The sequence below is a fragment of the Cebus imitator genome, unplaced genomic scaffold (assembly GCF_001604975.1).
Source record: "Cebus imitator isolate Cc_AM_T3 unplaced genomic scaffold, Cebus_imitator-1.0 Scaffold62, whole genome shotgun sequence".
Taxonomy (NCBI): Eukaryota; Metazoa; Chordata; class Mammalia; order Primates; family Cebidae; genus Cebus; species Cebus imitator.
The window spans coordinates 4,108,699-4,131,380 of record NW_016107377.1 but is presented as its reverse complement, the minus strand read 5'-3'; the positions used below and the strand labels follow the sequence as shown (position 1 = coordinate 4,131,380).

General features: G+C 41.8%; 2 long non-coding RNA genes across 3 annotated transcripts in view; one reads left to right on the top strand and one right to left on the bottom strand.

The window, feature by feature from the left end:
• LOC108305382 overlaps positions 1 to 22,287 on the top strand; it is a 27,938-nt gene extending 5,651 nt beyond the window's left edge. Inside the window, exons 4-8 of the long non-coding RNA XR_005200531.1 lie at positions 2,659 to 2,765; positions 8,579 to 8,793; positions 10,653 to 10,754; positions 19,259 to 19,473; positions 21,802 to 22,287. This is a non-coding gene — a long non-coding RNA (uncharacterized LOC108305382). The remainder of the gene's footprint in view (positions 1 to 2,658; positions 2,766 to 8,578; positions 8,794 to 10,652; positions 10,755 to 19,258; positions 19,474 to 21,801) is intronic.
• LOC108305381 lies at positions 19,522 to 22,682 on the bottom strand. 2 transcript variants are annotated; one of them, XR_005200530.1, is made up of 3 exons: positions 22,246 to 22,682; positions 21,087 to 21,174; positions 19,522 to 20,609 (listed from the first exon to the last, which is right to left on the bottom strand). It is a non-coding gene; the product is annotated as an uncharacterized LOC108305381 (long non-coding RNA). The 2 variants fall into 2 exon arrangements; XR_005200529.1 differs by having other exon boundaries at positions 19,522 to 20,472; positions 22,246 to 22,676.

The following is a 22,682-nucleotide window of genomic DNA, read 5'->3' as shown; positions in this document are numbered from 1 at the left end:
CAGTGGAACTTGTCCCATAAAGTCCTTATTTTGTAGTCAGAGCCTGGTGAGACCTAGAACTCAGAAATGCATTAACTTTATACTTTTGATACCTATTTGGGAAGGAATGCTGCACTTAGTATCTGTCCTCGTAGTTTTACTTTTTAAAAAATTAGTCAAGAAGCTCTCAAAGTATATTTTCTAATAGAACTTTGGAAAAAAAATCATAATGCTCTTTGAACAGATTATGGGTACCAAATTCTTAATGGAAACATTATTATCAAAAAACAGATTTAGTCCAGGGAATTGGGAGTCTAAAGGGAGTTCTTTCAGGTAAACTTAAACAGGAATTTTTAAGAGAAAATGTCCAACTCAGGGAAAATGTGCTGAGAATACATATAGATAAGGATATAAAGTTCTTCTTTAAAAGAGGTGTTTTGTTCCCTGAGACAAATAAATACTTTATGAACACTATTGATTAGGCAGGGTCTGCCACGCTCTCAGCCTTAAGGGGTCAGGAAGTCTCTACATTGTCAAGTTCTAAAGTCCAGGCATCAATCAGTAGAAATGAACAGGATTTATATTCACAGTAAAGAGAAGTCTTCCCTCCCCAGAAGTAGGCAATCAGAATTCTTATTTATTGGGGTTTATGGAACTTTAAAACAGAAAGTACAAAAATGACTCAAAATCCCCACATGAAACAGAATATTGATTTGAGGGAGCATGAAATGCTAATATACATCAGATCAAAGAGACTCGATTTAAAAATAACAACTACGAACACAGCAAAGAACGGAAACTGTGGCTCTCTTCACCCCGAGTCTCTGATCTCCCCCTAAAACCCCAGAACACCACTCACATGAGCCTTGTTAGCTCAGGTTTGTGTGTCTGTGTCCCAGAGCAACTGAAGTTATCACATTGCTCAGAAATAACTAAAATATTTGCCACAGGGCCACATTGCCTATTGAGGCTAGCTGAAGCACATTGTTGTTTGCCTAGTTATAATTATATCAAATAAATAGAATTGGGCAATTTAGGGTGCTGATTTTCTTTTCTATGGTCTAGATCAGTTTAGAGCCATCTCTCCTGACTATTTGTGAACATTTAGTAAACCTCTTTGTCTGAGTTTGGTGCTTACTAGAGGTAGTCAATCGTATGGAGACTCTGTAAACTGACTCATAGACTGTCAGTTCTGACAGAGATTATCAGTTAATTCATTTTTGAAAAGTGGTCACGAGTTTGTATGGAAATGGTCATGAATTCCATTCTGTAATATTTATGGAAGAGGAGTAACACAAGTAAAAGATAATTCTTTAACTAAAATGTAAGGAAATGATTTATTGTCCCCAGAATTTCCACTGAAGAACATTACGGATGTACAAACTTCCACTGGTATTTAGGCGAGCTAATTTCTCCCCACGTTTGTAATCTGGTGGCTTTCACTGTATGTTTTATAGGTCTCAGACTCTCTGTGGGGCCTAGTAACTGCCAATTATTTGCAATTGATTTAGTGCCCTGAGGTCAAAAAAGGGTCTGAGAAAATCTTTTATTGCTTGACCCACTTCAAAACTTTTCCTCAGCAGCTCAGCTCAGTCCTTTAAAATCCTCGTAGTCCAATAATACATTCTCGCAATACATACTACCCTGAATTGGGGGTAGGGAAGCAGGAGGCCCAGTTTAGCTCATGCTGGGTTCTGTCAAGCCTTCTCCATTTTCCTTCATGGTGGCCTGAAAAGAGAGAAGGTCAGGCCCACCTGCCCTCCTGCTTTATCTGGGCCTGCTTCCATTCCTTGTGAGTGCTGCGTGGACAAGTCCACATGGACACACACATTTGTGCACACACACACGTGCCTTTCAGGAAAAAAATCTCATAAGTTTTCAGACAAAGACTGTCTAAATACACATTTAGAAAAAAGTGTTCTAGCTATCTTCATCACCCCCAAAATGCCTCTGTTCTAACATTTAATTATGCTATCATAATGATCACAATTTGCTTATCTGTCTCTCCTTGTGATTAGAACTGAGAGGTTCCTGAAAAATATAGCCCTCAACTAATGCTAAAACATATGCATAATTCAGCTAAAAGTCATAATCCATGAATTCTTGGAGATCTCTGTCTGAAATATTAATGTTAGCTTGGTGAAAAAGTAATTGCAGTTTTTGCCATTACTTTCAATGGAAAAGCCACAGTTACTTTTGCACCAGCCTAATATCTGCATTTGCAGTTATAAAGCTTCACCATGACCAAATGCTAGCGCCACAGGCAGAACTGTTTTAGGTGTTATGTGGCATGGATAAAACACAGTCCCTAATCTCAAGAACTTCATAATCTAGTGAGGAGAGTGGACCAAGAAATGCAAACAAATAGCCACTAATATAATATCATGTTTAAATGCTCTAGCACTCACATGACTATAGGAACAAGGTGGGTATAATTCTGCCAGGGGAGGGCAGGTTTCACAGAGAAACTGCCTCTTGAGGTATGTGTTGAAAAACAAGCAGGAGTTTACCCGGCGACAGAAGCAATGATGAGAAACATTGTCAGGGAAAGGTAGGAGTTAGGAGGGGGCAACATGAGAACATTTTGTCCAGAAAGAGCCTGTAGAACTCAGAGGCATCAAGGGCAGTGAGCTTCATAGCGACAACTGGTCATTGACCAAATTTCAATTTCTTTTCCAGGGTAGAAGTCATCAGATTTTTATATCTCCTGTTGGCTTTCTCTCAGCATATGAAGATGTAATTCCTGAGCCACCATCCTGAGTTTTTCTGCTCATGGGGTTTGGCAGGTATGAGGCTCCCAGTTACTCTCTAGCCTTCCCTGTCTTCATGTTTGAGACGATGGCTTATGATTGAGATGATGGCTAGCTGCGGCGAGGGGCGCAGTCTTGGGCTATAGTCGTGGATCCTTATGGGATCCTTATTGGTTGTATTCTGGGCTAATCAACTGAATTAACCTAAAATCCGTGGGTACCCTAGGAATTTTAAATTTCTTTCAGGTAAGGAGTGGACAGAAGCGAGTCTCTTGCTTCGTTGCTTTTCTCCATAGAGCACATAGAAAAAAATCCAAAGTAAATATGAGAAGATCTTAGTTTTAAATAGTCTTTAATAATTGACAGGGAGGAAATTAAAGACACAAGTGACCAGGAAGCTTAAGTACAAAGGTCTGAATCCAGGACAAGATTAATCCTGATAGGTATTTATCTCAGACAATTACCCTCTCTTCCATGGTAACTCTCTTATAGAAAAAAGATTTCAGATGAAAGGGGTAGCCCACCCAGGGGAATTATTTTCCTTAAGTAACATGAGACTGAGAACACATGTCAAATCCATTTCTCATTATTCAAAAGGTTTCTCAGATGATGGTGCAAGGCCTATGTTTCAGCGTGGGAGGGGAGTATAGTGTAGAATTTGAACATTACTACCCAAGGATCTGATGAGCCTCTCAGGATGTAGTCCTGTCCAAAGCTGGTATTGCTCACTGCACAAAGCCAGTTAGTCAAGAGACAAGGTGTTGGAGCAAGGAAAGAGACTTTTTTAGGAGACCTAATTTACTTATTAGTTTGGAGAGCCAGCAAGCCAAGAAGATAGACTAATGTCTTAAAGAGCCGTCTTAAAGGCATACATCTCAAGCTTCTTTTTATGCTGAGGAAGAGGGAACGAGGGGATATTAAAGTCAGGAGGTGACTGATGACCACAGACACCGAGCATCAGCAGGAGTTCAAGGAGGTTGTGAAACTTATCTTTGGTCAGGTGACAGTGTTCCTATAAATCTTGGCATAACATTGTTACTTGTGCATGCACCCTCCTTACCTCCTCGGGAGCTTAGTGTTAGAAAGGAACTATTATCATCCTTGCTTTGAACTATAAATTCCTGCCATAGTTAGCTTCGCCTACATGCAGGGATGAGCAAAGGTAGTCAGCTTGTGAGGTTAGAATCAAGATGGAGTCAGTTACATTAGATTTCTCTCACTGTTACAAGGGCCTCTTTGAGAACCACTGGTCTATAATGGAAGTTCTTAATCTGGGCTTAGCAGAGAGTATCTGAGAAACCTGAAATTATTTGCAGAAATTTCAATTTCTTCTTATTTTTGTAGAAGTTTTTTCCAAAAATCTTATCTTTTTTGGAGTCTTTCATCAATTTAATGAAAGGGTCTGTCACTCCCAAACAGGCTTAAAACCTAGTTTAATACAATGTGTTTCAATATCTTACTTCTTTTTTTGGTGGGCAGATAGAGGGTGGGAGAAAAAAACTGATGAAGTCTCCCTTTGATGTTGTATCACATATCCCTAAAGAGAGACCTACAGGACACAGCAAAAATCACGCCAGAGCATTTTTTTTTTTTTTAATCTGGCTGTTTTCACAATTCTGGCAATAAATCACAAAGTATCCAATGAGGAGGAAATGGGAAGCCAACATCCTCCTCAGAGGCCCACATTTCTATACTAGCTCAGATACAAACAGAACTTGTCCAGGAGTGGGAGGTTTTATGCAGGAACACAGAAGAGTGGCATTGATATGGACAGGAGGCAATACTAGGGAAATACTAGGAAGAAAAGGGTAAGATCCCTGGCGGAGCCCCAGCCTCCAGCCTGGACCTGCTACCCAATCTGAGAACATGCATTCCTGGTTGCCTGCCTGAACGTTGCCTTTTCTAAAACCACCCTGTCCCACCCCACCCCCACCCTATACGCATAAAAACCCCAGGTTCCATTGGCAGAATGGTGGAGTGGCAGGGAGAGAAGAGAAGAAGCAGTCAGACGTTGGAGAGAAACAGTTTGACCTCAGAGGGACGGCTTGACAGGGGACCTTGGAGAAGAATTTGGCTGGGGATGGCCAAACTCCAGGGGAAGACTACCTTCCCATTCCATCCCCTTGCCATCCCATTGAGAGCCACTTTCATTGGCAATAAATTCCTCCACATTTACCATCTTCAATTAGTTGGTGTGACCTGATTCCTCCTGGATGCCAGACGAGAACCTGGGTGCAGGTATAAGAGGCTGTCACACTGACCCTCCACCAAGCCATCTAACACTTAAGCCATCCACAGATGGCAAAACTAAAGGAGTACACTGTAATACATACCCTCTGGGGCTCCAGGGGTCTTGGGCAACCCTAGATGCTGCTGTGGGCCTGCATGGAGTTCTGCTCCTACTAGTTGCCCAGAAGTGCTCATCCTGGCCTCTCCACCTGCTCACCTGTGTGCTCCCCTTCCAGTGAAGAGTTGAGAGCTGTGGTCTAAGTAAATGAGCCAACCCCTTCACGAGTCCTATAAAGAGGTCAAGGGAACTATCCCGTTTCAGTATAACCAAGTGTGACTATGCTAAGAAAAGCTGAAAGAAAGAGAAAAACATGAGGCAAGGCTTACAAAAATGTGACATCTAAGTATAAGGGCTTCTTTTCTAATAGAGCAAGATAACTAAGATAGAAGGACATGGAAAAGTGACATAATTCACTGATAATAGACAGCAGGAAGAATAATGATGTTCCATATCAGCCTGGGAAGGTAAGAAAGACATCACTATAAGGAACAGAATAACAGCTTTCAAGCTGGTTCAGTGGACAAAATACCCTGGAGAATTTCACCAACAGAAAAGATGAGAATAATCTAGGTCACTATTTCTAATTCAAACCTGTGGGAACAAATGTGTTTCAGAGTTTTAAAATGTTTTCATTTTAGAAAGGTAATGTCTAGCTCAGGCTGCTGTAACAAAGTAACATAAACTGGGTGCTTAAACAACATACATTTGCTTCTCACAATTCTCGAGGTTGGCAGTCTGAGATCAGGGTGCCAGCAGGGTCAAGTTCTGGTCTATAGATGGCTGGTTTCTTGCGGTGACCTCACATGATGGAAAGAGAGCCAGCTAGCTGGCCTTTTCTTTCAAGGACACTAATCCCATTCATGAGGGCTCCAACCTTGTAATCTGATTACCTCCCAAAGGCTCCACCTCAAATACAATCATATTGGATTTAGGGTTTCAATACATGAATTTAGGGGAGACAAAAACATTTGGTCCATTGCAAATAGCATAGATATACCTTGGATGTAACACCCCCAATCTGGATCAGCTCTCCATGATCAAACTAATATTTGATCAAAATTCACATTTTGAGTTACATAAATATTTGCACTAGTGGGAAAACATACCCAACATACCCTTGTGGCAGATCAGGTTAAATATTGTCACCAAACGGATTCAATTTAGGTCTTGCTGCCAAATGACTTAGGAAAACTTTATTTTCAGATATTTTGGTCTAAAAGAATTGGAAGAAGGATTGATGATCTATCCATATTATAAATATACATACAGATCTCTACAGCTCAACAAATATTAATAAAGCATTTTATTGAATGTCACAGGTATCTACTAGCTAGAACACGTGCCACAGGCAGTAAAGGTATTTCCATGAGAGCCATAGGTAAAGAAAGGCAGATTTATTAGAGAAGGTATGACAATATATTGCTAGAATGCAATGGGCAGCACAGCAGAGAAGGGGCTGTTTTCAAAGAGGCAGGGGCTGAGGGTAGTTTTATAGGGTTATACTGGAGGGGGCTACTTGTGGAACAGAGCGAGGTCATTGTGCCCTTGGGTTGTTTGTGATTAGCCATCTCCCTTCCTTCCTTCCTTCCTTCCTTCCTTCCTTCCTTCCTTCCTTCCTTCCTTTCTTTCTTTCTTTCTTTCTCTTTCTTTCTTTTTCTCTCTCTCTCTCTCTCTCTCTCTCTTTCTTTCTTTCTTTCCTCTCTCTGTCTCTCTCTCTCTCCTTCCTTTCCTTTCCTTTCCTTTCCTTTCCTTTCCTTTCCTTTCCTTTCTTTCCTTTCTTTTTTTTGAAACAGAGTCTCACTCTGTTACCAGGCTGGAGTACAGTGATACAGTCACTATAATAATAATAAATAAAATAAAATAAATTTCTAAGGATGATTGGTTATTTCTGATGCCTCACACTCTTTCTAGTATACATTTTTTGAAAGCTGTTTATTGTCTCTACATTCAGAGCTGCAAGTTCTAAGTATTCTGGAATACTTAGTCTGAGCAAGGTGAATTAGTCTGAGCAAGGTGAATGTGATATTAATTAAAAACAAATTTTGGTCCTTCCCTACTTTTGTATGCTAATAATGACTGGTGGCTCTGGGACACTAAGGTAGCTTCAGGATGGAGGCTGGTCCTGGGAAAGACCAATGCATAGAAGGCTTGAAATTCTAGCCCCAACCCCAGACCTCTGAGGTGGGGAAAGGGACAAGAGACTGAGCTAAACACCAGCAGCCTATGATTTAATCAATTATGCTGAAGTATTGAAAAACCGCTAAATGACAGGGTTTGTAGAGCTTCTGGGCTGGTAAAAGCATCCATGTGCCAGGATGGTGGTGCACCCCAACTCTATGGAGACAGAAGCTCCTGTGCTGAGGGCCCTTCTGAACCTCACTCTATGAACCTCTTTATCTGACTGTTCACTAGATTTTTTTGTAATATGATAATAAACTGGTAAACATAAGAAAAATGTTTCCCTGAGTTTTATAAGCTGTTTGAGCAAACTGTGGAACCTGAAGAGGGATCATAGGAGCCCTCAATTAACAGCCAGTTGGCCAGAAGTACAAGAGGTCTAGGATTTGTGACTGACATCTGAAGTAGGGATAGTCTTGTGGCACTGGGCCCTTAGGCTGTGGAGTCTGTGCTAACTCTGGGCAGTTAGTGTCAGAACGGAATTGAATTGTCGGACACCCAGTTGGTGTGTGGAGAATCCAGCTATTGGTGTTGGAAAATGCTTCAGAGTGAGGCTTTAATTATGGCAATTCTCAAACTACGTTCTCATGGAACAGTCATGTTTTCTGAGCTGACTGAGGTACTCTCTGGTGTAGTTGAATGATTATAGGGTTTTAATTTAATGAAAAAACAAGTACAAGAGTTCTTCAAACTGTGCTTCATGAAAACAAAATTCAGAGATAAACCTAACACAGTCAGAAATGCATGTTTATTTTCTAATACCTAATCTAGTATCAAGGAACTCTGTTCAGCATTACAGAGTCCACAAACTGGTCACTAAGTCCAGTTTGAAATCCGAACAGATCTGTGATCTGATCTTGACTTAGCTACTTACAAACTGTGTGATTGTAGACAAATTATCTATCATTTCTAAGACTCAGTTTCTTCCCTCCTTCCTTCCTTCCTTCTTTCCTTCTTCAATTATCTATTATTTATTATTATCTATCATCTCTGTTTATTCACCTATCCACCTAGGATAGACGTTAAACTAGGCCAGGCATGGTGGCTCTTGCCTGTAATCCCAGCAATCTGGCAATCTGGGAGACCACAGCGGGTGGATCACCTGAGGTCAGGAGTTCCAGACCAGCCTGACCAACATGGTGAAATGCTGTGTCTACTAAAAATACAAAAATTAGCTGGGCATGGTGGTGGGCATTAGTAATCCCAGGTACTCAGGAGGCTGAGGCAGGAGAACTGCTTGAGCCCAGGAGGTGGAAGTTGCAGTGAGCTGAGATCACGCCATTGTACTCCAGCCTGGCTCAAATAATAATAATAATAAAATTAAAAAGATAGACATTAGCTATTCATTAATATCTTTTTTTTTTTTTTTTTTCACATTTAGGCATTGAGAATGATCACACCTCCGTCCTGCTCTAGCCAATAAAATGTGAGCAGAGGTCAAGATTTATGTCCCTTCCAGGAAAAGCATTTAAAAGCTGATGCCAGTTTTCCATCTTTCCTTCTCTCTGCTGCAGTGATTGGCATGTAGATGGTGGAGCCTCAGCTGGTCAGGGTCCCTAAATGAAGGCACTGTGGAGCCCACCCTGTATGGACTAGGTATGTACAAAAAATACACTATTGTTATGTTTGTGATGGACAGATCAACCTCAAGGAGAGTTTGCAGGAGAAGACACTTCTCAGTGTGGTGGGTATGTCTTGATATACCAAACTTCAGGAAGGCAGAGAATTAGCTATTTACTTCATTTTGGTGTTTTATACTGAAGATTCTGAAAGCTCCTATCAAACCACAATTTATTAATTTATAACAAAAAATATTTGGCTCGGCACGGTGGCTCACACCTGTAATCCCAGCACTTTGGGAGGCCAAGGTGGGTGGATCACCTGAGGTCAGGAGTTCGAAACGAGCCTGGCCAACATGGCAAAACCCCATCTCTACTAAAAATACAAAAATTAGCCAGGTGCGGTGGTGAGCATCTGTAATCCTAGTTGCTCGGGAGGCTGAGGCAGGAGAATGGCTTGAACCCAGGAGGCGGAGGTTGCGGTTAGCCGAGATTGCGCCAATGCACTCCAGCCTGGGCGACAGAGTGAGACTCTGTCTCAAAAAAAAAAAAAAAAAAATCATACAGCACAGATTATATATGTCAGGCATATGTTATTGTTATGTTAAACTGATGAGATTATGAGATTATTACTTAATTCAATTTAACTTGATTAATACATTGTTTTGCCTCTTCCAGAGAGAATTTAAAGTTGCTTAAAGAGAAATACAGCACAATAAAATAAAAAAGTGACTGAGTAAATTAAGAATAACATATAACATTTGCCTTGTAGAGTCGTTGGGAGAAAACATACCTATCCATTAACATCACTGATAATCAGTAGATATCCAGCTCCTTTTTATGTCTGGACCCTTCTATATGCCTAAGTGATGGTCCCTCCCTACCCAGGTACCGGTTTCGTTTTCCACCATGAGCAGGGAGGACTTCCTTGACTTACAATTACAAGCCAGCTTCCTTCACCCCACACTCATTATCACCCTTATTTATTATTTTTTAATTGTACTTATGTTGCAGAACTTTACTCCTTAGTTCAGCTTAAACCAGGTTCTTGTCACACAACCAGGAAAAGTTAGCCATGCAGACACATTGAAGGGTGAGGGGAACGGAATTTATTGGGCAAAAATAAAAAAAAATAAAAATAAAAGTCTCTGAGCAAAGCAAGAAGGGTTCTTGCTAACAGGCCCCTATTTCACAGACTGATTCTAGGCCACACACAGAAGCTGAAGAGACCAAGCTCCTCCCCACTGCAAATGACTCCAACTTCCTGAGGCCCCACCCCGTTCTCCCAGTGCATAGGCCAGTCAGAGACTCTTCAGGGATCCTCCCCCTTATCTTCCTCCTGCATCTATCATTTATCACCAACTGCCATACTTTCTATTTTACTTATTTATTTGTTTGATAAACATTAGCATGGAAGTTGTATGAAAGCAGGGATCTTTGTTCACTGCTATCCCCAGCACCTAGTATATGCATGACATATATAATCAGTGCAGTATAAATATTTTTGGTAAGTTACAAATTAATGAATTGTGACTTTATGGAGCTTCCAGAATGCTTACTATAAAACAACAAAAGGGGTGAAATAGTCAATTGCCTGGCTTCCCGGAGTCAGGGATATCAAGTCATATCCACCTCACTGAGAACTGCCTTCTGGAAACCCTCCTTGAGGTTGCTGTGCCCATCACCACCTTCCCAGCCTCTTTTCCCGTCTTCTTCCTTTTCTGCATGCTGGTTTTGAGAGGTACTAGTCACTAGACAAACTTCAATAACAATAATATTGAGACTAAAACTGAAATGATGATTAACCACTATTGAGCACTTATAATTTATCAATAGTACTCGTTCTAGTTTCACAGCTAAGTACATTCTATTCATGATCTCATTCATTAATTTCAGAAAACTCTGTGGACAAGGAAATTATGATCCTGACTTGAAAGATGAGGAAATTTAAGCTGAAAATGCTGAATAATTTGCAGAGGACCACACAGTTCATAAATGGTAATGTAGGCGTTTTTGTTATCTATTGCTATGTAATGATTCACCAAAAAGAAAGTGGTTTAAATCAATTTACTCTTATTTATCATGGCTCTGTGGATTGAATGGGCTCAGTTGAGTAATTCTCTCTTGGGGTCTCCCATATGTTTGTGAATGGTTGCAGGCAGATGGCTTCTGGCCTGGGCGTCCAAGGTAAGCTTCCCGTATCTGGCATCTCAGATGGGATGGCTCAAACCCTTGAGGACTGGCAGGGCGTCTCACTCTCTTTCTCTGTGTACTCTGTCCAGATTGTTAGCTTGGACTTCCTCACAGCATGGAGGCCTCCGGATGGTCAGACTTCTTATGTGATGTCTGCCTTCTCATGAGCTATCCTTGGAAGTCCCACAACGTCACTTCCCTTGCATTCTGTTAGTTACAAAGAGCAGCTCAGATTCACTGTGGGAGGGCATAAATACCCTGGAAGGAATGACTCATTATCATGGTGGAATTTTTAAACCAGCCATTCTGAACCTAGGCTAGAGGTTGTAAACTGATTGTCTGAATGGAACTGGCAGATCTTTATAAGCAAGGAAGCCTGATGCAAGACAATTGTGCCTGGGACAAACTGTGCTGGACTGAAGAACACAGGTGTTATTAAGGGGCACTTACTGCTCAGCACCAGCTGACTTTGCCTTGCAGGACTACAGGCCCCTTGTTACTGCATCCTCTGAATTTTTAAAGGAAATTCAGCAACCTGGGTTTTATATAAAATATCTTAACATGGAAAACCTGATATTGGTCAAGCAAAACACTTCTGTGTTTAGCTTGTGGGCTGATAGCTAGATCTCCACTGTTCTAGATCTCCAAGGTAACATCTACACACATAAGCACAGCACACAAGGCCCTCATGACCTGTGGGGGTTACCTTGCCTGGCAGTCCAGCCTCATTTCTCACTTTTTTCTTTTCTGAGATGGAATCTCACTCTGTCATCCAGGCTGGAGTGCACTGGCATAATCTTGGCTCACAGCAACCTCAGCCTCCTGGGTTCAAGCCATTCTCCTGCCTCAGCCTCCGAAGTAGCTGGGATTATAGGTGCCTGCCACCATGCCTGGCTAATTTTTGTATTTTTAGTAGAGACAGGGTTTCACCGTGTTGGCCAGGCTGGTTTCGAACTCCTGACCTCGTGATCTGCCCGCCTCGACCTCCCAAATTGCTGGGATTACAGGCGCCAGCCACCGCACCTGGCTGCATTTCTCACTTTTCTCTAACATTTGTGCATTCACCAAGTATTTATTAATTCCTCCTATTTACCAAGTCTGTTCGATGTTCTGGGGATGTAGCAGAGAGTAAAACAAAGTCCCTGCCTTCAGGGGGCTTACATTCTAGTTGGATACAGACAATAAACAAATGTGTAAAATATCAGATGGCACTAAGCACCATAGGGAAAAATAAAGCCAGGTGAACCCTAGCTGGCAGGTTGCACAATGTACCCTGCTCTCTTGTTCTGCTCTTCTGTCTACCTTGAATGGCTCTTTTTCCTTTCAGCTTAACTGCCTTCTACCTATCATATCACTTGGGGATCTAGCTTGAGGGTCAAACCTCTGACCCCTCTCATCCTGCAAGTGTGAAATTGGTGACACCCCAGTCCTTGCTTCTAAGGTATTTGTGTCTAATCTTACCATATAGTTATAACTGTTTTTTTAAGTTTATAGTTACTTTTCAGTATCCTCCACTAGGTAGTGAGTAAATTGAGGGCTTCTGCATACTCTTAAATTTTCCACAAATCTTTTTTGATTAAAGAAACAGTCTCTTTGGAAAGATCTTCAAGGAAGGAGCTGCTTGGTGGGAGAAGAATTCGCCTGCCCTCTGTTTTTTTTCTTTCCCTTTTCCAATAAGAAATGTTCTTTCCCCTTCTCGCAAAGCACAAAACTATGCATGAGGTTATTTGAAAATCAAGTAAAAGGACATGGTTTATGTCCTTTGGTTTGGGGGCTGGATATTCATGAGTATGAAATGTCTTATATTTTCAGTGAGTCACAGGAACCCAGACTAACTTTACCTGGTTGTGAGACATCAATACACTCATTCTGTTTGCATATTCATACACACACTTAGGCATGAAAAAAGATGAAACACGTCCTTTATAGCTACAGTCTGAGACTTATCTCTATGCATTTCACTAGGCAGATAAACAGGATGCACACTTGTAATCCACAAAAGTCAAACACTAAAATCTGCTTCTGGCACTGCCCTGTATCTGCCTGGTATCTTTGACTTTCTGTGTGCTGTGGTTCTGTCTGGCTTCTGCTGCCTAGCTTTCCAATGTGTAAAGCCTCCTTTGTCTAACATTCTGAAATCCCTTGTGGGTGTGCCTGGAGGCCAGCTTGGTTTTCTAGAAGACCCAAAAGTGATTCTCCCTCTGCCCTGCATGTTGCTGCCCTGTGGAACAAGATGACGGCTGAATTTCTGTTGCTTGGTGGAGTACACACATGTTCCACTGCACTCTGGAACGCTTGAGCTCTTGGGCCCAGACCGCAGAGTGCTGTGGGCAGATCAGCCTCTGATCTGTCTCACCTCTGGAAACCCTGACTTTCAAGTTATGTCAGACCCTCTCCAAAGGAAAGTAACCAGGTCAGGAACCTGTTTGAGCAGAGGAGCAGCCTTGGGCAGCAGGTGACTGCCTGGGAAGCTTGTGCCCTGGAAGGTTGGCTGTGGAGAAACGCCCACCCAAGGGCATAGGATGTGTGTGCCTTGCCTTTTAAGGGAGCGCTGCTTGTGGAATAGGATGGTCCGTTTTGGTTGCAGCTCCAGGAGCAGACTAAGCCAGACTGGCGGGAATGCCCGGAGGGGTCTAAGCAAACTTAGTAATGAGAATTCAGGTCACTTACCAGATTGGCCATTTCTCTTCAACTGGTAATTTGCTTCATATGATGCTTTCAGTAAAATGGGCCCAAAGGTTTTGTTGTTGTTATTTGTTTAAACATAAAGCTAAAATAAATGGAGATAATTCTTTAAGCCCCATGTCAAATTCAGCTTTCTACATGAAATATTTCCTCAGCTTCCAACTCTGTTCTCTCCTCCTCCAGTCTAAATATGCCATCTCTTCTTTAACACAATACTGATTTGGAGTCTTAACCTGTTTCTCACACTTTCTCTTGTCACATAGTTACTGTTACACAAGAACTTCTCAGCTTCAATGCTGTTTTCCTGACTATGGACAATCAGGGTTCCTAGACTGGCTCATTCCCCTTTGCCTCCCTGAAGCAGTTAGTGTAGAGCTTTATGTCACAAGAACCCAATGATCAATAGTAGAACCAAAGAGCTCTTAGCCTTGCACCATTCCCTTGCCCACTCCTGGTGACTTGATGACCTGCACTGGTCACATGCTAGGAGGATTTCCAGGCAGATTGCCTAAACATTTCAAACAGATTGGGTCACGTTGGTAGAGCACACAGCATGGCGTGAGCTTGAGAAATGTGTTATGTTTAGACCGCCCTTGAACTTTATAGCTATTTTACAGTCTGAGAGCTATAGACAATCTTTCCACCGATGATAGCCGTGTCACATCCTTGAGGACAAGAAATATTTTCCATTTCATTATATCCCCACAGTGGTACCTGGTGCGTGGTGCTCAGGAAGTGTTGGTGGAATGATTGATTAGGTCGCCTGGCTTTGCGGGGGCTTATCAGTTTATAATTTGCACCGCTGACCTTCCCTCAAACTCCAGGGAGGTAGGAGGGACTGATGGTTAGCAGAAAATTGCCCAGGAGAGACAAGAAATTAATGCTTCTACTCAAAAAGTAGGATCTCTAGTAAGCCATAAAGGCTTAATGCTGTGTCTTTGTGAAAGGACTGAAGTCTGCCCTGTTTGTGCTGGATGAAGGCAGAGAGGAAGGGCAACCACAGGGAAAGAAGGACTTTGAGATCAGGATGTTCATCATAAATGATGGAAGCTTGGGATTTAGCAAGAGAGAAAACGTAGTGGTGATGAACTCTAATTTCAGGCATTTAGGGGTACCTCTAATTGAAAAATTGTATTCTGGGGACCTGGAAAGCATTGTGGGAGTCAGAGGAGGTGAAACTTCAACAAAAATAGTTTCATATTGTCACACTGAAACTCAGTGGAATGTTAGGTGGGTGGGCAACTAGAGGTCAGCCCGGGATGAGCTCTCATCTCCTGGTAAGCTCTGCTCTGCCGCTGAAGCACCCTTCTTAGGGCCAGAATCCCCCTTTGGGTGAAGTTAACCTTTTCCCTTCTCAGGAGCTGGGAGGACTCAGGCAGTTTTCATTGCCCTTTAACTGAAATTCTTAATCTCTTTAAGCATCTACTCAGTGTCCTTGTTGAGGTTACATTTGGTCTCTTTTGGTGGCAAATGACAGAAACCCAACTCAAAAAAAAAAGAAAATTTTGGCACCTACAACTTATAAAATGTGGTAATTATTTCCCAGATTAAGGTCCAGTTGGAATCCTATACTGAGGTGATATCCATAAAAGCCATCTTTGTCCATCTCTCAGCTCTACCGTCTTTAGACATTCTCATGTAGATGATCAGCCAAGCCCAGCAGAACAAAAACAATTCTTTACCGGTAGCTTCAGCAAAGGTCCCAGAGCTGCTCAGAAACAGTCAGATGCACCATTGGACCATCCATAATCTAGTCACTGGGCTAACGAGTCTCATGGGTTTAATGAAGCAAGCTGGATTCTATGCCTGGAGCAGTGGGATCAGCTGCAACGGAACCACATGAACGAGGGTGTAGGGGAGAAGCACAGGTGGATACTCAAAGAAAATTGGACTCAGCAAAAATGTGATGGTTGCAGGGCAAATTTACACTACAATGGCCAAGTGCAGTCACTTCACAAGAATTCTGCTGTGTAAGAGTTTACAAGTGTTCTGCTGGGTGCCACGGCTCATGCATGTAATCCCAGCACTTTGAGAGGCTGAGGAGGGAGGATCATTTGAGATCAGGAGTTTGAGACCAACCTGACTAGCATGGTAAAACCCTGTCTCTACTAAAATTACAAAAAAATTAGCCAGAAATGGTGGCACATGGCTGTAGTCCCAGCTACTCAGGAGATTGAGGCAGGAGAATTGCTTGAACCCAGGAGGTGGAGGTTGCAGTGAGCTGAGATTGTGTACTGCACTCCATCCTGGGCAACAGAGAAAGAGTCCATCTAAAAAAAAAAAAGTTTAAGAGTGTTGACATAAAAACACTCATTTCTCTCCATCTATGTTTTAAGGCTGGCCCCCTGAAATTGGTTCTTTCCCTCCTCAGGACCTTCCTTATGCCTTAGAAAAGCAGGTTGTAAAAAGCTGGATGTTTTCTTGAGGAGGGCAAATATCATTTTATTTTTTCTCAGTTCAGAGAATCAAGAAGTATAGTCTCTGCTTCTCAGCTGAGGACAAATATATAGTTTCTAGGATCAATTATCTAGGGGCGAGATGACATCATAGATTTATCTGGATAGAAGTAAATTTTCACATGATTTGAGTCCTGTCTCTAGGGCATTCAGGGTTTGTGCACCTGTGGTAAATGCCTGGCCCTGACTGATGCTGGGGGAAGCGGGGTTTTGACTCTGGCCCTGCCACTCACAACTGGATGAGCCTGGGTGATTCACTGTTTTCCTGGGCCTCAGTTTTCTCATCTTTTGTATTATGGTTTGGACTGAATACTCTCTCTCTAGTATCATCACTTTTCTAAAGAGCTTGATTTTTAGCTGACAGTCAAATCCTTAATACTCTGAGTTGCCCACCAAGCATGATCTGATTGTCCCCTGAATGCATGAAGCACAGAGAACATGAAGCAAGGAAGGAGCGACATCTGTGCACAGGAAATCTCTAAAGCGAACATATTTAATATTTAATCTTTTCCTGTTTGCTCTGAGGCATTTCATTATTGGAAATGGCAGGCTGTCATCCACGATGCCTGGCACAGTTTGAGAAGGTCATTCTATCTCAGATTTTCAACTGAACGATGAGGAACATGGCCCCCAAACTGTGAGTCCCCTAAGGAATTGTGCTGGGACCATTATGTCCTTGCATCCTCTGTGGGTGCCGTGTGTGTATTAGGTGCTCAAGACAAATATGGGTGGACATGAACAGAAACAAATGCTTTCTTGTTGTTTTGTTTCCGGATGTCTCAGATGTGGTGGGGAAGCACTAGGAGACAGGGCAGATTCTAACTCTTCCACATGCTGGCTGTGTGGTCTTAGGACCTCCTCTCCCCTCCTAATGTCACCATCTTTGAAACAAGAGACAGCGCAGGATGACCTCCATGTTAGTCTAGTGCTGAGATTCTAGAGTCATCTAAGGATTTAGGTGGGTAAGATGGTTGTTACAAACTGAATTTTGTACTCTCCCAAATTCATGCATTGAAACCCTAACCCCTAATGTGACTATATTTGGAGAAAGGACTTATATGAGGTACTTAAGGTTAAGTGAGGTCAAAAGGGTGGAGTCTGAATGTGCTGGGAGTGGTGGCCTTATCAGAAGAGCAAGAATGAGATCACTTTCTGCCATGTGAACTCACAGCAGGGATGCAATCTGCAAGCCAGGAAGAGACCCCACACCAGAGCCTGACCATGCTGGCACCCTGATCTTGAACTTCCAGCTTACAAAACTGTGAGAAAATAACTTTCTGTTCTTTAGGCTACCCAGTCTGTGGTATTTTATTATAGCAGTGTGAGCAGACTTAAGATAACAATACTGCAGCTGGCTGGCAAATAAGGCTCAGGAGAGAGACCTCATCTGTAAAATAACAAACTGGTACAAGAGCTGGGGATCTTTTCACTACTGGCTTTTCCTATTGTCCCTAGGTCTGTGACAGACAACAAGCCACACCTCAGACACAGAGCCCATATGCTTAAAACTTGCTTCTCATGAGCCCCCCAGTGTGGAAGGCTCCCAAGATATCCAGCTGCACACCCCTAACCAATATCTACTAGGCACTCAAAGGAAACAGTGGGTGACAAAAGCAACGACTTTGACATTTAAGTCAGCCTTTGGTGCATCTGCTTTCCCACAAACCCACCATGACACATGTTTTTGCAATAAAGCATTTCAAGCGCAAAAAAAGGCCGCATAAAAGAGCCCACAAGACCCAGGTGTTTCCAGTCTTAATAGATGTTGTTTGAGGTGCGCCTCCCACCTTATCCCACCTCCTCACTGCCCTGCAGTTGGTGGCCCTTTCAGCTTTGCACACTTGGGGGCGCTACTCACGGGAATCACCTGAAGCACTGCTTTTTTGTTTCTGTTTTGAGACAGAGTCTCGCTCTGTCACCCAGGCTGGAGTGCAGTGGTGCGGTCTCAGCTCACTGCAACCTCTGCCTCCCAGGTTCAAGTGATTCTCCTGACTCAGCCTCCCAAGTAGCTGGGATTACAGGCACCCGCCACCATGCTTGGCTAATTTTTTGTATTTTTAGTACATACAGGTTTTACCATGTTGGCCAGGCTGGTCTCCTGACCTCAGGTTATCCACCCACCTCGGCCCCCCAAAGTGCTGGGATTACACGTGTGAGCCACCGTGCCCAACCTGGAGAACTGTTTTTTGTAAGCACTCCCACAATGGGCCCTCTGAGTTAGAATTTTACCTCAAACACCAATAGGCAGCATAATCTCATGCCAGTCATTTAACTTATTTGAGTGTCAGTTTACTCATCTGTATTCAAACAGATATTTATTGAGTACCTCTAATATCAGGCATTAATCTAAGTTTGGAATTCATCATTAGCCATTTCTTTTTGAGAAATTCAGACTATTAGTCATGATATGATTTAGTAACCCCTGTGTGACCTCTATCACTGTTCTCAGTCATGCACATTGTATCATGCTTGCACATGAGGACTGAGAATACAAGATCCATCTGCAGAGTCACTACCTGAATTTTACCATATCAGGGTTTGCCATGAGGGTTCTAACTGCAAGAGAGCCTGATGAGCCTCCTGAGAGAAATAGTGAATGCACTGAACGGTATTTAAACCTTTGCACCAGGAAGGAGGGCAGTAATGCTTCCTGGCTTTTTGGGATGTGTTTTGGGTGGCAAGAAGCTTATCTGGAGGCAAGAAAGAACAAAAGTTTCCATGTATGGGATCCTGTTGGATTATTAACAGGAACAAATACTGTTGGGTGTAAGCCTGTGTAATTTCTGTTAAATATCGCCTCTCTCTCTTTGCAGTATTTAAGGGTCAAAAACTGGTAAGAAATTGAAAAAGTGAATGAATTGTAACTTGACGGTGCTGTAAAACTACTACTTGGGGAGTCTGTTAGAGTTGTTTCAACAATTATTAATTGAGTGTGTATTAGTTGTCAGGCACTCTGCTAGGCTGGGTCTAACACTGCCCATATTCATGGCGTTAGAATACAGTGAGAAAGACAGACATTATAAAAAATATGTGTAAATATGTGTGTATATTTATATATGTGTGTGTGTGTGTGTGTGTGTGTCTAATGGGAAATTGTGATAAGTACTAAAAAAGAAAAAAAACACAGAATATTATGAAAGAGAATACTAACAGGGATTATCTCACCAGATGGAGTGACCAGCGAAGGCCTCCTTGAGGATGTGATATTTAGGATGGAAGGATTCAAGGAGCTGGTTGTAAAAGAATGGGGCAGAAGTGTGGCAAAGAGGATTCCAGGCAGTGGGAGCTTCTCAAGCCAAGGCCCTGAGGTGGAAATCACTTGCCATGTTTGAGGAACTGAAAGGTTGTGCAGACATAACGTGGTGAGAGAGGAGTAAAGTGAGGTAAGTTGGAGAGTTAGAAAGAGTCCAGAAAATGCAAATTCTTGGAAGTCATGGAAAAAAGTTCAGATTTTATTCTAAAGTCAATAGAAAGCGACCGAAGTGTTATTTGAAACAGCAGAGGGATGTGGTTGGGTTTACATGTACATCGGCAGCACCTGAGGCAGTGACATGGCCCACCTCAGTGAGAGGTGGGGAACACACCTCTGCTTCTTCTACAGTCAAGTTAGCAGCAGGCCATTAAGGGCTTCAGAGTGCCATCAGGGCCTGGAGCACATGGCATCACTGAATGACGGTGCAGAGGAATCTTGATTCCCAGCAAGAAATCCTGTTCCAGGACTGGGACCCTTCTGCATCCATTAATTCAATCAACATATATTTGTGAGTTTTTACCAATAATGGTGAACAAATAGACACAGTGTACCACATATAATTTGTTAGTACTCAGTATCATGTCTGTTAGTCTATACTTTTCCCTGTCCCCAGGAGCATGAAGTCTAGAAATTACAATTTCTATCCTCCATTGCAAACAGGATCCCAAATGGATTCCACCAATAAGAAGAAATTGCATGAGATTTGGAAGGTAGAAGGGAAGGGGAAGCCATTGTTCTGCATAGCAGCTACTGGGAGAGTAGAAGCAGTGTGGAATTTTCTCACTGCTTTTGGGTATCCTCCTCAGAATCACCAAGTCAGTGCTCCCAGCAACTGAAACAATTGGTTATAGAACAAGAACTGTACTTTAAAGTTTCCTAAAAGGGGTCTTCCTGAGCTTTACTTGCCCAGCCTTTAATTCCTATATTAAACCATTTCTTACTCTATATACTTAGAGTGGCTTCTTTTTTTCTGACCAGACCCTGACTGATATAAATGGACAAGGGAAGAAAGGGTATACTCCTGAGATCACAGTGTTAGTTTTGTATGGTGTCAGAATTGAATGATCACTTTGACTGCGTTGCAACTGTCATCCACAGCCTCTGGATTCTCCCCCTCAACCTCCTGCAACTTGGAGAAAACAGAGTTATGTGTGATAGCTTATCCCTCAACTCATTCTTTCACAGTAAAAAAGTACAGCAAAGTTCTTTTTCTCTTAGAAACTAATCTTATCAAATTGAAGCATAAAACAAGTTTTGGCCATCTACCTATTAAAATACAATAAGCCATCGTTAATATCTTGCAAAATTTCCTGAACCAATCATATCTTGTGAGGTGGGAGTAGAAAAGGCCATATACAAAAAGGGTAATACAGGTTGAACATTCCTAATCCTAAAATCTCAAATCCAAAATGCTCCCAAATCCAAAAGTTTTGAGATTTAACCTGATACCGCACGTGGAAAATTCCACACGTGACCTCACTTGGATCACAGTAAAAACACAAACAAAATTTTGTTTCATGCACAGAATTATTGAAAATATCATATAATATTATCTCCAGACTGTGTATACGAGATGCATGCAAAACATAGATACATTTTGTGTTAAGAACTGGGTCCCAGCTCCAAGATACCTCACTATATGTGTGCAAATATTCCAAAATCTTAAAAAAGTTCAAAATCCAAAACTCTTCTGGTCCCAAGCATTTTAGATAAGGGTTACTTAACTGCAGAAAGGTCGGACACCTTTTGGAGATGACAGGCGGGGGTGTGAGTGAATCCTGGTTACACATGTCACCAATGTTACTTTTCTTCTCTGAGTCCAATTACTCATCTGTGAAGGTAATATACATACTAATTTTTGTGGGACCATGGTGCATACTGCTAATGATGATGGTGATAAATAATAATTACAGCTAACAGTTGTAGAGCATTTACTATACCCTGGACACTCTACTAAGTGCCTCACATGAATTAAGTCATTTAATTAATCCCCACAATAATGTCAGAGGTAATGGAGACAAGGAATGTAGCAGGGCTGACAAGGTGACATAGTAACATGGGTTAAAAATAACAGTTCCTCCAAATTATTGCAATTACAGTTAATAGTTCAGTAGGACATTTTAGGAACATGGCAGTTTTTTCATATACATATATGAAAACATATGAAATTAAATATGCCCAAATAAGTAGGTTTTAAAAATAGAAAAAAAGTGGGGGATTTTGCCACATCATCTCTCAAGACATTCCACAAGCTGCAATTACAGAAACAATGTGATCCTGGTTTTAGAATAGATAAACAGATCAATGAAACAGAAATAAGAGTTCAGAAAAAGACTCAACTATATGCAGAAACTTGATATGTGATAAATATGCCAATTTAGTGGGGGAAAAGATGGGTTTTGTGGGAAAATTCGTTTCATACATGGGGAAAAATAGACTCCTGTCTCATCTCACAAAGGTGGACCCCAGATGGATTAAAGTCTACATACAAAACCTGTGCAGCTATGGATTAATAACTAGAATATAAAGTACAAGGAGATCCTGCAAATCAGCACAAAAAAGGTAGGAAATCCAGTTTAAAAATGGGTATGGCATGTGAACAGGAAATATATACAAAAAGGAAAACCTGAATGCCAGCAAGCCTATGATCAGATGTTCAACCTCACAAGAGATCAGAAAGAGGAAGATATAGACAATTATTTATAACTTTATAGTCATAATGCTTGGCAAAAATTAAAAGGTGGATAATACCAAGTAGAGCTGAGGACATGGAATAAAATAGTTCTTACATAATTGGTGGTGGTGTTAAGGCATTCAGCCACTCAGATGAGTGTCAAGAAATCACTTAGTGAAATTAAATATGTAGGTGCATGTCTGTGAATGTACTGGGGTCTTTGCTCACCTCTGGGGAAAATCAGAAGATTTGGTTTTCTTACTGACTTGGCAGATACTCTTGGAATTCTCCTCTAAGTTTGTGAAGGTTCATAGTGGCTGCTTTCCTCATGCATCACTCTCTGTGACTGCTGAGTCACGTCTGGAGCTCCGAGTCACGGTCCACTGAGTCCACTTCCCTGCTACAACACTGCATGGAAGAAAGAAATAGGAACTTTGTTCTCTTTATGACCTTGTCCTTTTAACCTCCATGTGACTAGTGTAGTAGCATAGTTAAATCCTTTTTCTAGATGGTTAAGACAATTCTGAACAAAATTACAAAGCTGGAGGACCCACAATTAAAGATAACTTGAATATTCATCTAATGAGAAGATATCTTAAAAAACTGTAATAACTTGTATACAGTGGTTTCTCTTATTTTGTCCTCCAAGTGAATTTGCTCCCAAG